This window comes from Lissotriton vulgaris, chromosome 11 (genome assembly GCF_964263255.1).
Source record: "Lissotriton vulgaris chromosome 11, aLisVul1.2, whole genome shotgun sequence".
NCBI classification, from domain to species: Eukaryota; Metazoa; Chordata; class Amphibia; order Caudata; family Salamandridae; genus Lissotriton; species Lissotriton vulgaris.
The window spans coordinates 842,352,937-842,366,969 of record NC_141699.1 but is presented as its reverse complement, the minus strand read 5'-3'; the positions used below and the strand labels follow the sequence as shown (position 1 = coordinate 842,366,969).

Genomic DNA, 14,033 nt, shown 5'->3' with positions numbered 1-14,033 from the left:
TCAGCGTACTATAAGGATAAAAGAATGATAGACTTTTCTAATACTGTTTGTTAATTGTTTGTTGTTTTTGTTGATTTTTTTTGTTTTCTTTATTTTTAAAGTATTTTTTTTATTTTGATTGTGTTTCATAATTCATTAAACTTTGTAACATTCAATATACATATAAAAATAAATAATGTGTCAAACAATTTTTGAATTAAGAAATTAAAATTTATTTTTCATTTTGTTTTTCAAAATTTAAAAGAAAATCTAAAAAATCGTGATCATTTTTTTCTTCATTTTTTAGTAGAAAATCTACTGCATCTACGCATTGCACAAGTTAATTATTTATTGTGTCGTCGTAGAAATCCATGTCATCTTGTGTCTCAATTTTTTTTTCTGTTTCAGTTTTCATGTTGTTTTGTTGTTCTTCCATTTTCAATTCTGAAAAATGAATTTTTAAAAAATATATCAGTACAGAAAGGGCATTGTTGGGTTTCAGTACAGATTGGCAGTTTGGTTATTTATATAGTGTTTTTTTCTTTGGGCAGTGTATGGTATTAAATTAGAAGTAGAAATATGAAGAAAATAAATTCTTCTGAATTATACTAGAGAAGTCTAACTCTATCCTTAACTCAGGGCTGGCGCTAGGCATGGGAGCGTGGGCTGCCGCTCATGGTCTCTGTCAGAAAATGTTTTTCTAATTAGCTTTCAGTACAGAACATACTTCAGTTTTATAAATAATATCTTACCTTTTAAATATAAGTTGAAGTTATCAGTTGATTTTTTGTTATGCACTTCACGAAGTAGCAGTCAAAATGGCTGTGTTTTCTTCTCTTCCTTTATATATATTCAGGTATATAACCAATCAAATGTCAGGTAATATAAGTAGAAAATGAAAGTAACATTATCATTGGTTGTCAATTCCAACACTTCAGATATGTTTTGTGAAGTAATTTACCTCACGGTATTTAAAGAGGTCTACAGGCTTAATGGCTAAATGGAATTTCAATCAAATTTGTGAAAATGAAAGGGATTGTTATGTAGTATGGGCTAATCTATATTTGGTGAGAGTGTCTCCAGTCGTTTTTCTGTGAATTACTTTCCCACCTTTTTTTTTGGACCGCTTCCCGGGAAGCGGTCCGGTCCGCGAACCAGGAGCGTAACGGGAGTCCACCGTTTTGTGTTTCGGTCGAATTAAGATACAAGATGGAGGGCAAATAATGTTCAGAATGGGTAGAAGGGGGCACGGTAGATGTATCTTGACCCCCTAGGTTTTCTGAGGGTGGCTGAGGAGGACCATATGTGCGGGGGAAAAACATTTTTTTTTTAAATTTTGCGCGGTTAGCTTCCAGTTCGCGTACCGGGTAGCGCTCTTTGAGCGTAGTTTGTTGAAAATTATAGAAAAAAGTTAGAGAAAAATAATAATTGTGAGTGATCAGATGTAGGGTAGCCCTGAGAAGAGCTTTTGGGTTTATGGTACATTTTGGTACTTATAAGTAGGTACCAATGCACAGTCTTAAATTCAAAATGAAAATTCTGTTGCCCTCATCTGAGAAGTGAACTCCATCTCTTCTGTAGATATCTTGCATGTAGTAACGCAAGTTATTGTTGTACAAGGAGCCCATTCCATGGTCTCTCATGTAAGCTGACACAGATTTGTTTACATGCTTCCTCGCTTTCTCAATTTGTGGACAAAATTGGTTGGACCACCTCCATTTCTGTCTTTGGCATATATTGGAATATACCAAGGCAGTTTGAGGAAAAAGTGCCATTAATTGGTCAAAGGTGCCCTTTAAAAGCATTTCCAGACCTACCCCAGTCAAAGTGCCCAAATCATTACCTCCACAGTGCACTATTAACAGGTCAGGTTTTGGCAAATGCATAAAGGTTTTCACCAATGGTATCAATTGGTGACATTTTAATCCTCTTTGGCCCAACCACTTAATTTCCACATCTTGTAAATTGAGGTTAGGTAAATTTCTGTTCTCAGCATACCTTTGAGCCCAGTAGATGTAACTATGTCCAACAATCCAGACATTAAACATGGTGAGAGAAGGTTGGGCTGCAGTCAGATGAAGTGTGGTAATGAAAGGGCAGTTGAAACAGTAGGAGTTTGTAAAGAAAAAAAACTGTGGATTTCCAGTCCTAATGATTCATTAGCAGTGATTGGTGCATTTCCATTTCTGAAAACAGAAAGTTAGGGTGCATGGATGTGTTCTTTGAAAGATGTAATTTGAATGGTCAAGGAAAAAACATTTAATGAAAGATTGCACTGGATACGCAGGTGCACTGAGAGTTCAGAGTTCAATTGAAACATTGTTGTGTGAACTTGCAAACATGAGAGGTCTTTCAGGAGGTGGTTGCTAAGCAAAAAAGGCAGAGAGGGCAGAGGGGGAAAGGGTTTTGATTTGAAAAAAGTGAGGGAAGAGTTATGATTGGCTTATATGAGAGATATGTGTAATGAATATCTGTATTTCTGTGCTTTCAATAGCTGCAGCCTCTGGAGTGCATCCTCTTTGTTCTGCTGAAGACAATTTGGTGTATTTTTGAGACTGTTTTGAAACTCAAAAAGTATTTGCTAAGGTGAGAAAAGATTTATTTAATTTAGATAGAGAATAGTATGATTTAAGGAGAAAATGATGAAGAAAGCTGTGTTTTTAAAATGTGGCTTTGTCTCAAGTGATATACAAATAGATTTTGTTTCTTTGAGAAATTGTAATTGCATATTCGGTTTAGCATTCTGGCATGCAGTAACACAAGTTATTGTTGTACATGGAGCCCATTCCATGGTCTTTCATGTAAGCTGAAACAGATATGTTGTTTTCAAAAACGATTTTTTTAAATCAATTACATTTCTGGATATGTACTGCTAGAGCTTCATAGGTTGTTTTGGGTCATATTTATAAGGCATTTGAGTGTCTATGATGTTATTTTTCCCTTTTTAAATGGAAAGCGTTCTTCATGGGGCAAGTTTGTTGTAAATACGCTCCCACCTGTGCTTGGCAAATTTTGATTTTGATTATGGGAGTTACATAGCCATGTTAATAATGTCCCAAAAATGGTGCCAGGGCATTCAAAAAAACGCTTTGATGTGTCTCAAGGACATTTTCAGTCATTTACTCTTGAATGTAGGTATACAATTGATTTATATGCTGTGTTTAAAAACGATTTTTTGAAATCAATTACATTTCTGGATATGTACTGCTAGAGCTTCATACGTTGTTTGGGTCATATTTATAAGGCATTTGAGTGTCTATGATGTTATTTTTCCCTTTTTAAATGGAAAGCGTTCTTCGTGGGGCTATTTTCTTGTAAATACGCTCCCACCTGTGCTTGGCAAATTTAGATTTTGATTATGGGAGTTACATAGCCATGTTAATAATGTCCCAAAAATGGTGCAAGGGCATTTAAAAAAAACGCTTTCATGTGTCTCAAGGACATTTTCAGTCATTTCCTCTTGAATGTAGGTATACAATTGATTTATATGCTGTGTTTAAAAACGATTTTTTGAAATCAATTACATTTCTGGATATGTACTGCTAGAGCTTCATAGGTTGTTTGGGTCATATTTATAAGGCATTTGAGTGTCTATGATGTTATTTTTCCCTTTTTAAATGGAAAGCGTTCCCCATGGGGCAAGTTTCTTGTAAATACGCTCCCACCTGTGGTTGGCAAATTTAGATTTTGATTATGGGAGTAACATAGCCATGTTCAAAATGACCCAAAAATGGTGCAAGGGCAATCTAAAAAATGCTTTCATGTGCATTAAGGACATTTTAAGTCAATGAGGAAACACAGGTGATGTAATTCTGAAATTAGGAAAAGAAACTTCACATTTTTCAATTACATCACTAGTGTTTCCTAAGTTTATGAATGACATTGTGCAGTTGAAGTTTAGGTGTGACCACAGATTCAAAAGATGTCTGCCCTTTGTTCAAGAGTGAAGTGGACATGACTTACTTCATTGCTAGGCCTTCACATGTATTATCTCCTTTGTTTTCTTAAACAAGTGAAAATCTCATCTGCAACCATGTGTTGGCCTCACCTCAAACAAACAAAACAGGTGATGGACTGAATGTGGATCAATGACACCTATTCACCCCAGTCCAAAGATCTGGGCCCAAACAAACCTCTAGATAGGCCACACCTTATCGTCAACCTGAATAAATCATTTAAAATGTTAGGGAGAGATTTATGATTGTTGTATGCCTGTTTTGTACCACTGTGTGTCATTTTTGTGACGCAGTGCTGGTGCAAAAGATTTGCTATGTTAAATAATAAGTAGGGTGTTAAGTTTTTGATGACTGTTATTCATTTACTGTTTGGTAATAGTGGTTAATAACATTTTTTATTATATTTTTCCACAGATTCAACTGCACATCATTTCAAAATTTAAAAAATGCCAACTAAGAATCGAATTAGAAAGGCTAGAAAACGTCAAAGACAGCAAGATCATCTAATATTGCAGCAGTCCTCTACTCAAAATACTCGTGAAATCACCAAGAAAGGTCCGGGTAAGAGCACGAAATCCTTCATAAGAAATATTTGTAGTAAAAAAAGTATTTCTCCAAAAAATGTTTCAGTCCAGAGAAAGAAAAGCAATTTAAATGGAAAGGAAAGACCCATCAAAAATGTTACTGGTAGAGCAAGAGATAACTCTGTGCATGATAGTAGAAGGAAACAACAGTTTAGGGACATTCGAAAACGAATGTTCCGCAACAGGATAATAGTTAATTTATTAAAAAATATTAAGAAAGGCCAACAGAAAGTGGCATTTTATAAGAAGAAGAAAAATGTAGAGAAAATTATTGATCATGCTTTTGAAATTAAGCGAAAGTTGTTTATTTTGGTAATCAATAGAATTAGGAAACTAAACAAGGTAATTTCTGATTTCAAATCAAATAGTAGATGGAAGAGAGTAGTAAATCGTAGTAACTTTTGTGAAGTTTTTTCCGGAGAATGGATGCATAGTTCAAGTTGTGAGGCATTTTTTAATGAGGAGAGTTATTTTCAGGATAATGATTTGGTGTTTGCAGTTGACACCAGTGGTCGAGCTTATGAAGTGAAGGATGGTTGTCCAGTTGAAAAAGAAAAACTTGTGACAACAGAGACAGACGAGGTGTTAGGTAATGAGGTTTTAGGAAGATGTCCTAAGGGTCCTGTGTACATTTGGAAGTGTAGTTCTATTTGCAGTGTGCGACAGGATTCCATCAATTTGCTTTGTGATTTTATACGGACATTTAATAAGAAAAGTTTGAAGCAGAAAATGAAGTTGTTGCAAGATTTAGATCCTTGCAGAGTGAGACAAATGACATGTTTGCGTGGTCATTCACTGGCTTGTCTTTCCAGGAGAGTATGCCAGAGTGTTTTTCATCATTTCAGGATGCTAGCAGTGCATCATAATAAAGTGAGAAAATTAGTGAGAATGTTGTATTATGCTAAGAGTCCAGCAATTATGCTGAAACAATTATGTGCTGCTCTTTTGCATGGTTCTGAAATAGATGTCAAGAATATTTGTGAAGAAATTGAGTTTTGTTACTTTGGTAGTAAAGATGAGAATGTTCAAATTGACCCAGAAGTAGAGGGTAATGTTGAAGAAAATGTACAGGTTTGTAGTACAGATAAATTTCAGAAGGAAATTGCCACGTTTCAGATGAAATCAAGTGAGAGGCCTAATTTCACTTGTGTGTGTTGTCGACGCACTTATTATAAGAATCAGACTAAGTTAGTGGATTTATATGCAAAAAGTGAAAGGGAAAATAATAGTGAATGGAAGGATTTTGCCACATACTTGATGGTAGAAAATTATTTTGATTTGGGATCGGATCAACGTGTGTGTACTTATTGTTGTAACAAATTAAAACAAAACCAGATGCCTGCTAGGGCGGTTCATAATAATCTGGAATTGGTTGAGGTTCCTTCTGAATTGAAGGATTTAAATACTTATGAATCTATTTTGATTCAAAGTATCCATCCCTTTCAGGCTATTGTAAGAATGGAGCCAAAGACAGGGAAGTTGCCTCCATCAGATCTACAGAGAGGATTAAAGGGAAGAGTTGTTTATTTGCCTCTAGATTTGAACAAAAACATTAACACAATTGGAGTAGAAAAAGTGGAAGAGGAACCTCTGGTTATCTTGGTTAATGGGGTTCCGACAAAGAATAAGAAAATATGGCAAGATTTAGTGGATGTTAGGAAAGTCAAAAAGGCAACATTGTATTTGAAGAAAAATAATAAGTACTATATAAATGTATATGTTGCAGAAGAGGAAGTAAGTGATGAAGAGGATAGCGATTTGTGTGCTGGCCAAATTGAGAAAGTAGAGGCCTGAAGTGAAGAAATATATGAACATTATAGTGTTCATCCTTTGCATTCCAAGGAAGTCATGGGGAATGCAATTGAGTTGTTTCAAATGAAACAAGCCAAAGGGAGTCCCATTAGTGTTTGGGAGGAAAGTTTAGAAGCTCATTGTTTCCCACAGCTATTTCCAACAGGTGAAGGAGGAAGATATGATGAGCGACCTCATCAAATTCCTGCGTCTGAATACCGGACTTTACGATTGTATGCAGAAGATCCTAGGTTTCGTCAATGCATTCCCTATTTGTTTCATCTCCTGTTTGAAAGCGATCTGTCTGGACTGTCATATGCAGTGAACCACATCTTAAATAGTGGAATACAGATGCGAAACATCTCGGCAAGTGACTTTATGCATAAAGTCAATGTCCAAGACAGTATTTTGGATTCTCACCTAATTAATCTCATGGCGTGTCAGCGTGGTACTAATGAGTACTGGTACCATCGTCATGGTGATTTAAAATGTATGCTGAGGAACTTAGGAACTCCAACATGGTTCCTTACTCTGAGCTGTGCCGAGTATGGCTGGGAAGACTTACTAGAATTTTTACGAGAGGCAAATGGAAATATTGAAAACATTGAATTCAAGACACCTGGAGAACTGTGTTCTTTGGATCCAGTGAATGTATGCAGGTACTTCAATCATAGATTTGAAGCTATGATGTCTTTCATCACAAATAAGAAGAATCCACCTCTTGGAGAGGTGTTGGATTTCTTCTGGAGAAAGGAGTACCAAGCAAGAGGTGCTCCTCATATACATATGTTGCTGTGGATCAAGGATGCACCTAAATTTGGAACAGATCCGGATGACTTAGTGATGAACTTCATAGAACAGTATTCTACGTGTGCTGTTCCAAACGCAACGGAGAAGAAAAGCCTAAGAGAACAAGTTCTACGTTTCCAAAGCCATCGTTGTGGAAAGTACTGTCGTCGTAAATTCAGAAACAAGGACAAGTTCTACACCAAATGTCGTTTCAACTTTCCACGACCGGTGATTTCTAAAGGAAGAGTAAACAGTTTGATGTCTTCGCTGCGACATAATGTGACGAGGAAATCACCCAAAAATACATACAATTTGAAAAGGAACGAAGAGTCCAAGTACATCAACGACTACAACCCAGTGATTTTGTCCATGTGGAATGCTAACATGGATATACAGTTTGTGGCTGACAACTGTATGACTGTGGCTCGGTATGTGACATCTTACATCACCAAAAAAGAAAAGACAGAATTGAAGGATATGTGGGAGGACATTTCCCATGAAAAGAGCCTCAGCAAGAAGTTGTACAGTTTCAGTCTGAAGATGTTGTCGCATCGAGAAATCGGAGCTTACGAATGTTCTGACCGGTTGTCTTCAGCAAGTCTCTATGCCAAATCCAGGAGTATCGTTTGGGCGAGTCTTGGTCTTGCTGCAACGCGAAATCGAGTTCTAAAACCTGTCCGGGAAATTGAGTATTTGGCAGAAAAGGAACCAAACAGTACCGACATTTTGAAGACCAACATGTTGGATACATATTATCCAAATCGAAGCAGTCACCTTGAGAATGTTTGTCTATATGAGGTTCTCCAAAATTATATATTCAAGAGGAACATCAAAGAAGATATTGAGAAAGGAGTGTATGCTGTAATTGGAAGTGAGGGATGTCTGGTCAAGCAAAGAAAATGCCAATTAGTAAACCATCGAAAATTGAGTGGCGAATTTCCAGAAAAAAAGGAGTTTTTCTATTTAGCTCTTTTGCAACTTTTCAAGCCTTGGCGTGCAGAAGAGGAACTGCTTGGAGATTTCCTCTGTTACGAAGACTCTTTCACTGCTGCTAAGGAGACCATAGAATGTCCTGCTTTTCCCAAATATCAAGAAATGTTGACTTTGGAAATTGAGCAGGAAGCAACAATTGCAGCCGAAATTGCCAGAGATAGTTCTCAGGACAGTCAGAGTTCTGTTTCATTGAGTCAGGATCCACTAGGAGGACCTATTATCGAAAATGAAGCTGCCACTGCTATGAATGAAGTGGAAAGAGCCATGGCACATGCTCAGGAGGATGCAGTTAACTTAGAAGACTTGGAAAAACAACTCAACGTTGAGCGGAGGAAAATATATGATGAAGTTACCAAGCAAATTGAGCATGGATTAAGTCATGAGAAGAAAGAGTGCTCATGTACATCGTTGAAGCCTGTCCGACTGTACGTGAGTGGAGAAGCGGGAACTGGAAAAAGTTTTCTTATTAAAGCTATTTCTTGTTATTTGCAGGAAAGGACAGAGATATCGTTGTCTTGTGTTGTTACCGCTCCTACTGGACTGGCAGCACATAACATTAAAGGTATTACTTTGCATCGTCTATTGATGCTGCCAGTGGAGCATGACAACAAATTACAATACCACAAGTTATCTGGGGATGCTTGTTGTGAAGTTTCAAGAGTCTTGAGGAAAATGAAACTTCTTATCATTGACGAAGTAAGCATGGTTTCCAATGTCATGCTTGCCTTTGTGCATTTGAGAATGCAAGAAGTTCTTAAAACTGAGTATGATGTGTTATTTGGTGGCAAACACATCATTGTTTTCGGAGATCTTCTGCAGCTGACACCAGTAAAAGGACAACCTGTGTTCAAAATACTCACGCATGAAGATACCAGGAAGTGCCTAGGGAGCATTGGCAACGTCAATATATGGTTAAACTTCAATTATGCTGAACTGCATGAAAATATGCGTCAGGCAAAGGATGAAGATTACAAGAATATTCTACAAGATATTAGAATTGGAAAAGTGACCGAGCATGGGAAAGAAGCTTTAAATGCACGATTACTTTCAAATGTATATCCCGAACAAGACATTGTGCCTGAGAATATTTTTCAGAAAATTACTGAGAAGAAAACTGGAATATGTTTGATGCCAACTCTGGCAGAATGTGCCATCTTCAACAACAAAATGTTGCATTTAGAAAAGCAAGAGATTGTGAAACTTGAAGCTATTGACAGAATAGAGCATATGGGATCAACAATTATTTTGTCTGAGAATTTGAAATCAAAATTGGATTCATTAGAGAAGACTATATCTAAAACAGCGGGTTTTGAAAAGACTTTGAATGTGTGTTTAAATTGCCGAATCATTTTGAGAAGGAATTTACATGTTGAAAGAGGTCTGGTAAATGGATCAATGGGTAATGTTGTTGATTTTGAGAAATACCGAAATAGAGATGGTATTGAATTTTTAAAAATTAAATTTGATGGCATTGAGGAAGTACAGCTAATTGGTCGTTGTTCTGCTAGGTTTTTGCTTGTTAAAGATTTATATGTTCGCCGTAAGCAGTTTCCTGTTTGCTTGGCATATGCGGTGACAATCCATAAATCGCAAGGTTTAAGTGTAGATACTGCATTGGTGAATATTGGCAGTTCTGTGTTCAAGGAGGGTATGGCATATGTGGCATTGTCATGAGTTAGAACTTTATCGGGATTGTACCTGATTGACTGTGATGTCACAAACATTTGTGCGGATCTAGATTGTGTTAAGGAATACAATAGGTTAAGAAAAGAGTATGCACCAGATTTGCCTCAATATCCTTTGTTTGAGAAACGTGTGGTAGGCCGGAAACGAAGAAATATCAGTAATAGTAGGGAGGTTGTAGCAAAAAGCCCAAAAGTCGATGAACCGAAAATTGTATGCAGAAAGAAAGTGGATTCTGTTGAAGATGTTGTCGGTTTTCAATTTGAAAACAGTTCTGGTGTCAACTGCTATGCAAATGTAGTGGTTAATGTTCTCTTTTCACTAGAGACTTTAAAAGAACAGATTGTGTTCAATTCGGAACAAAGTTTATGCTGCTTGTTCAATTCTGTGTTTGAGAAATGTAGCACTGATCGAACAAAAGTAGAAAGTGTGTCTGAAGTTCGTTATCTGTTAGATGAATGTTCAGGTCAAACAGACTTCTCTGAAAATAATCAGCAGGATTGTCAGGAGTTTTTAATGTATATGCTTGATGTATTGCAAGATGAGGGTGTAGATGTAGATCACCTGTTTGGGCTTTCTTATCAATGGCAGCATGACTGCGAGAACTGTATGGTATCAAGTACTACTAGTGTAGACTCAGAAAGATTTATATATTTAACTTTGCCAGACAGTGAATCAGTCTCCTTTAATAAGCTAGTAAATGCAGCGGATCACAACATGGAGTGTAGCCAATGTAAATCTGAAATGATGTCAACATTTTTATACGAAGATATGGCCAGTATGTCATTTTAATGATCCAACGATGTAGGCCTGATGGATCAAAATTGTCAACTTTGATAAAAAAAATTGTTGCTTCTCAGCTGTCAATATCAGGAAGGACTTTTGTAACTGTAGCAATTATCTATCACGATGGTCCTTCAACAACATCAGGACATTACACAGCTTATTTAAAGTCTCGAAACGGCTGGTCATTCTGCAACGATTCTGTTGTAACTTTCAAAAAAAAATTGCTGTTTGACCTTAAAAATTCTTACCTGGTGTTTTTAAAACCAAAATTTTAAGGAAAGAATCTCGGGATTTCCTCTGAGGAATTGCAAAGAGTTCATGAAGTAGAGGGAATGTAAGTCTGCAATGCTCTCTAGATTATTGGTCCAAAACTTTTAATTATAATGTCATTTTAAAAATCCAACTATATAAACCTGATGCAAGTAAGTCTGCTTCATAGTAAGCAGTATCAGTGTCATAGGAAAAGTAGAACATGAGTGAGCAAGAAGGGTAAGATATTAGTAGTCCAGGATTGTGAAAGTAATCTTAAATGTTTTCTTTTTGAAAGTTGCAAAAATAGAAAATGACGGGATTTCATTAGAAGAATTACAAGAGTTGAAAAACGCTGCAACATGATTTGGCCAAGTGGAAACGTGGTAGAATGTGAGAAGTCTTTTATTGTATGTAACATATTTTTCAAAACGATGGAGGTTTTCTTTCAGAAAGTGGCGGGCTGAAAATATTTATAGCACAACAGAGTGGACGCTGTTCATAGGACATCCTTCGACGTTATGGAAAGTAAGTTAATTTTAAGGAGTTTTGAATTCAGATTTCTAAGGTTGTATGGGTTTTTTAAACACAATCATTTTGATTGTGGTTTTTTTTCCCCGCTGTTACATGATGAATACCTTCAAGTCACTGATTTAAGTGAAATTTGATACATTCTGAGAACAGCAAAAATAAACCATTTAACATGTATAATTAATGTTCTACTTTTTGTACTTATGATATACATTTAGAAATGTGAGGTAGATATGGAGAAACTGAGGCTTCTGTAAGTGTCAAAGTTAATGCTTACAGTGCTGCACTTCTGGGTACTGTTTTTTTTTGAAAACTGAATAGGCCTCACCTTAAAGAAACCTCTTGAAAGGACACATCTTATTTGCATCCTGAAACAATCATTTAAAATGTTAGACACAATTTTATGATGGCTTTACATCTTTTTTGCGCTGCTATTGCATCACTATTGTGAGACATCAGCAGTGCAAAAGATGCACCATGTTCCAAAATAGGCCTCACTTCATCAGCATCAAGATACTGTTTGTTTAAAATATATATCTTTAGGATTGTGTAGGGGACGTAGAGCAGCAGAGGCTTCTGTAAATGTCAAAGTTGTTGAAAAACTGTTTCTTATTGAACCTTTTCCCTTGTCTTTTCAAATTTTTAAATACATGTTTTAATATTTTTGAAATGTTTCTTCTCTCTTTTACAGATTGAAAGTATGAAAAAATATTTTAAAAAGTTAACAAGAATTATAAGGTAAATGTTTTCTACTCTTTTAACCCGCAATCCACTGCTGATGATGTCACTGACTATGTCATGAATGATGTAATAAGTGGACATGACTTACTTCATTGGTAGGCCTTCACATGTATTAATACATACACTTCTGCACTTCTGCGTACTGTTTCATATGTTGGACTACATCTGCACTATGAGATACCTAAGCAAAGCCAACACAGGTGATGTGATTGTGAAATGAGCAAAAGAAACTCCACGTTTTTCAATTACATTACTTGTGTTTTCTAAGTTTACGAATGACATTGTGCAGATGAACTTTAGGTCTGTCTATGGACACAGAAGAGGTCTGGCCGTTGTTCAAGAGTGAAGTGGACATGTTTTACTTCAATGGTAGGCCTTCACATGTATTATCTCTTCTGTATTCTTCAACAAGCATAAATTTGATATGCAACCCTGAGTAGGCCTCACCTTAAACAAACTTTTGGAGAGGACACACCTTATCGTCATCCTGAATCAATCATTTAATCTATCACATTTAACATCTATTAGTTCTACTGCTTCATTTCTTTAATCCTTACTTTCCTGCGTTTGCTACTTCCCTCATTCCTTTCTCTATTACTTAATTATTCTACTCCTTCCAGTATTTTTCTCAGTCCCTCTCTTCTCATACTTCTTCATTCTTATTCACTCATTCTGTTTCTATTAATGTTACTGTTTCTGAATGATCTCAAACATTTTTTCAAAACAAGAACAGTAAGTATAAGGATAGGAAACAGACATTTATGTTACAAGAAAGACAGCTATAGTAAGTAAACAAAAGATACTGTTACTCGCAATCTACTGCTGATGATGTCACTGACCATGTCAAGAATGATGTAATATGTGACATGATCAGAAGTGGATTGCGGGTAACAGTATCTTTTCTTTACTCCCTATAGCTGTCTTTCTTGTAACATAACTGTCTGTTTCCTTCCCTTATACTTACTGTTCTTTTTTTTAAAAAAATGTTTTGGTTCGCTCCTGGTTCGCGTACCGGAGTGCGAACTGGGAGCGAACTAAAAGAAATAGAGGTTGGCAGAGTTTCAAAAATTCTACCAATTTTTTTTATAATGGGGAGGTAGTTCTGAAAAGAACTTTTTTTGGTTTTTGTTGTTTTAAATTTTTTTAATTATTTTTTTGAACATTTTTTATATTTTTTTTGTTTTTTCTGAACATTTTGTAATTTTTTTGTTTTTTGAGGGGGAAGGGGGGAAACAAAAATGATTCATTGAAAAGGGCTCAACAGGAGCAACGAAAAAAAGAAGAATTTATTTTTTGGGGCCTTTCGGGCAAACATGATTATTGATAGCTTTCACTATCAGAGTAATGCTACTTTCTCGGTAGCATATTAATTGGTTGCACCGCACGCACACTTGCTTTACTTCCCCCATGTCCATTTGAATGTTCGGGACAACCTCCCTCGCCTCTGGTCCCGATACTTCTTGGACGACAGATCTTCTCGCCATTGCCGGGGGATTTTGCTGTTCATCGCGAAGCTGGGCAGCACTATAATTGTTTGGGTGCCACCTACTCATATGCCTGTGCATCGTGTAATTTCCAAAGGAGTATTTTTTGTCAGTCAGTTTTTGAAAGTCGATCGTCGCAAATACGGCAAAAGACATATCTGGCATTGACTTTTTTTTGCCCTGCTGGAAATTTAAAAAATTGCCAGATGCAGTTTTCTTTTCTGTTGTACCTCCTGGGCTCCTCTGGCAAAAACTCAGGCTCTTCCTCCTCTTCTTGATCTTCCTCTTCTTCAAAGATTGGTTGAGCAGGTGGTCCTTTCTTCCCATTAGGAGGTGGAGGTGGTGGTGGGGGTACACTAGCTGAAGCAACTACTGAAGCCATTTGTGAACAATGAAAAAGGGTCTTTCTCTCACCAAGATGAAAGTCAGAGTGAGGAAAGAAGGAGGGGTTTTCATCATTTGGGAAA

At 36.5% G+C, this 14,033-nt stretch overlaps 1 protein-coding gene across 1 annotated transcript in view; it reads left to right on the top strand.

Moving 5' to 3' along the window:
- The window catches only part of TM4SF19 (transmembrane 4 L six family member 19), a 958,828-nt gene that overhangs the window by 261,603 nt on the left and 683,192 nt on the right, over positions 1 to 14,033 (top strand). The gene's annotated exons all lie outside the window — the stretch shown is intronic.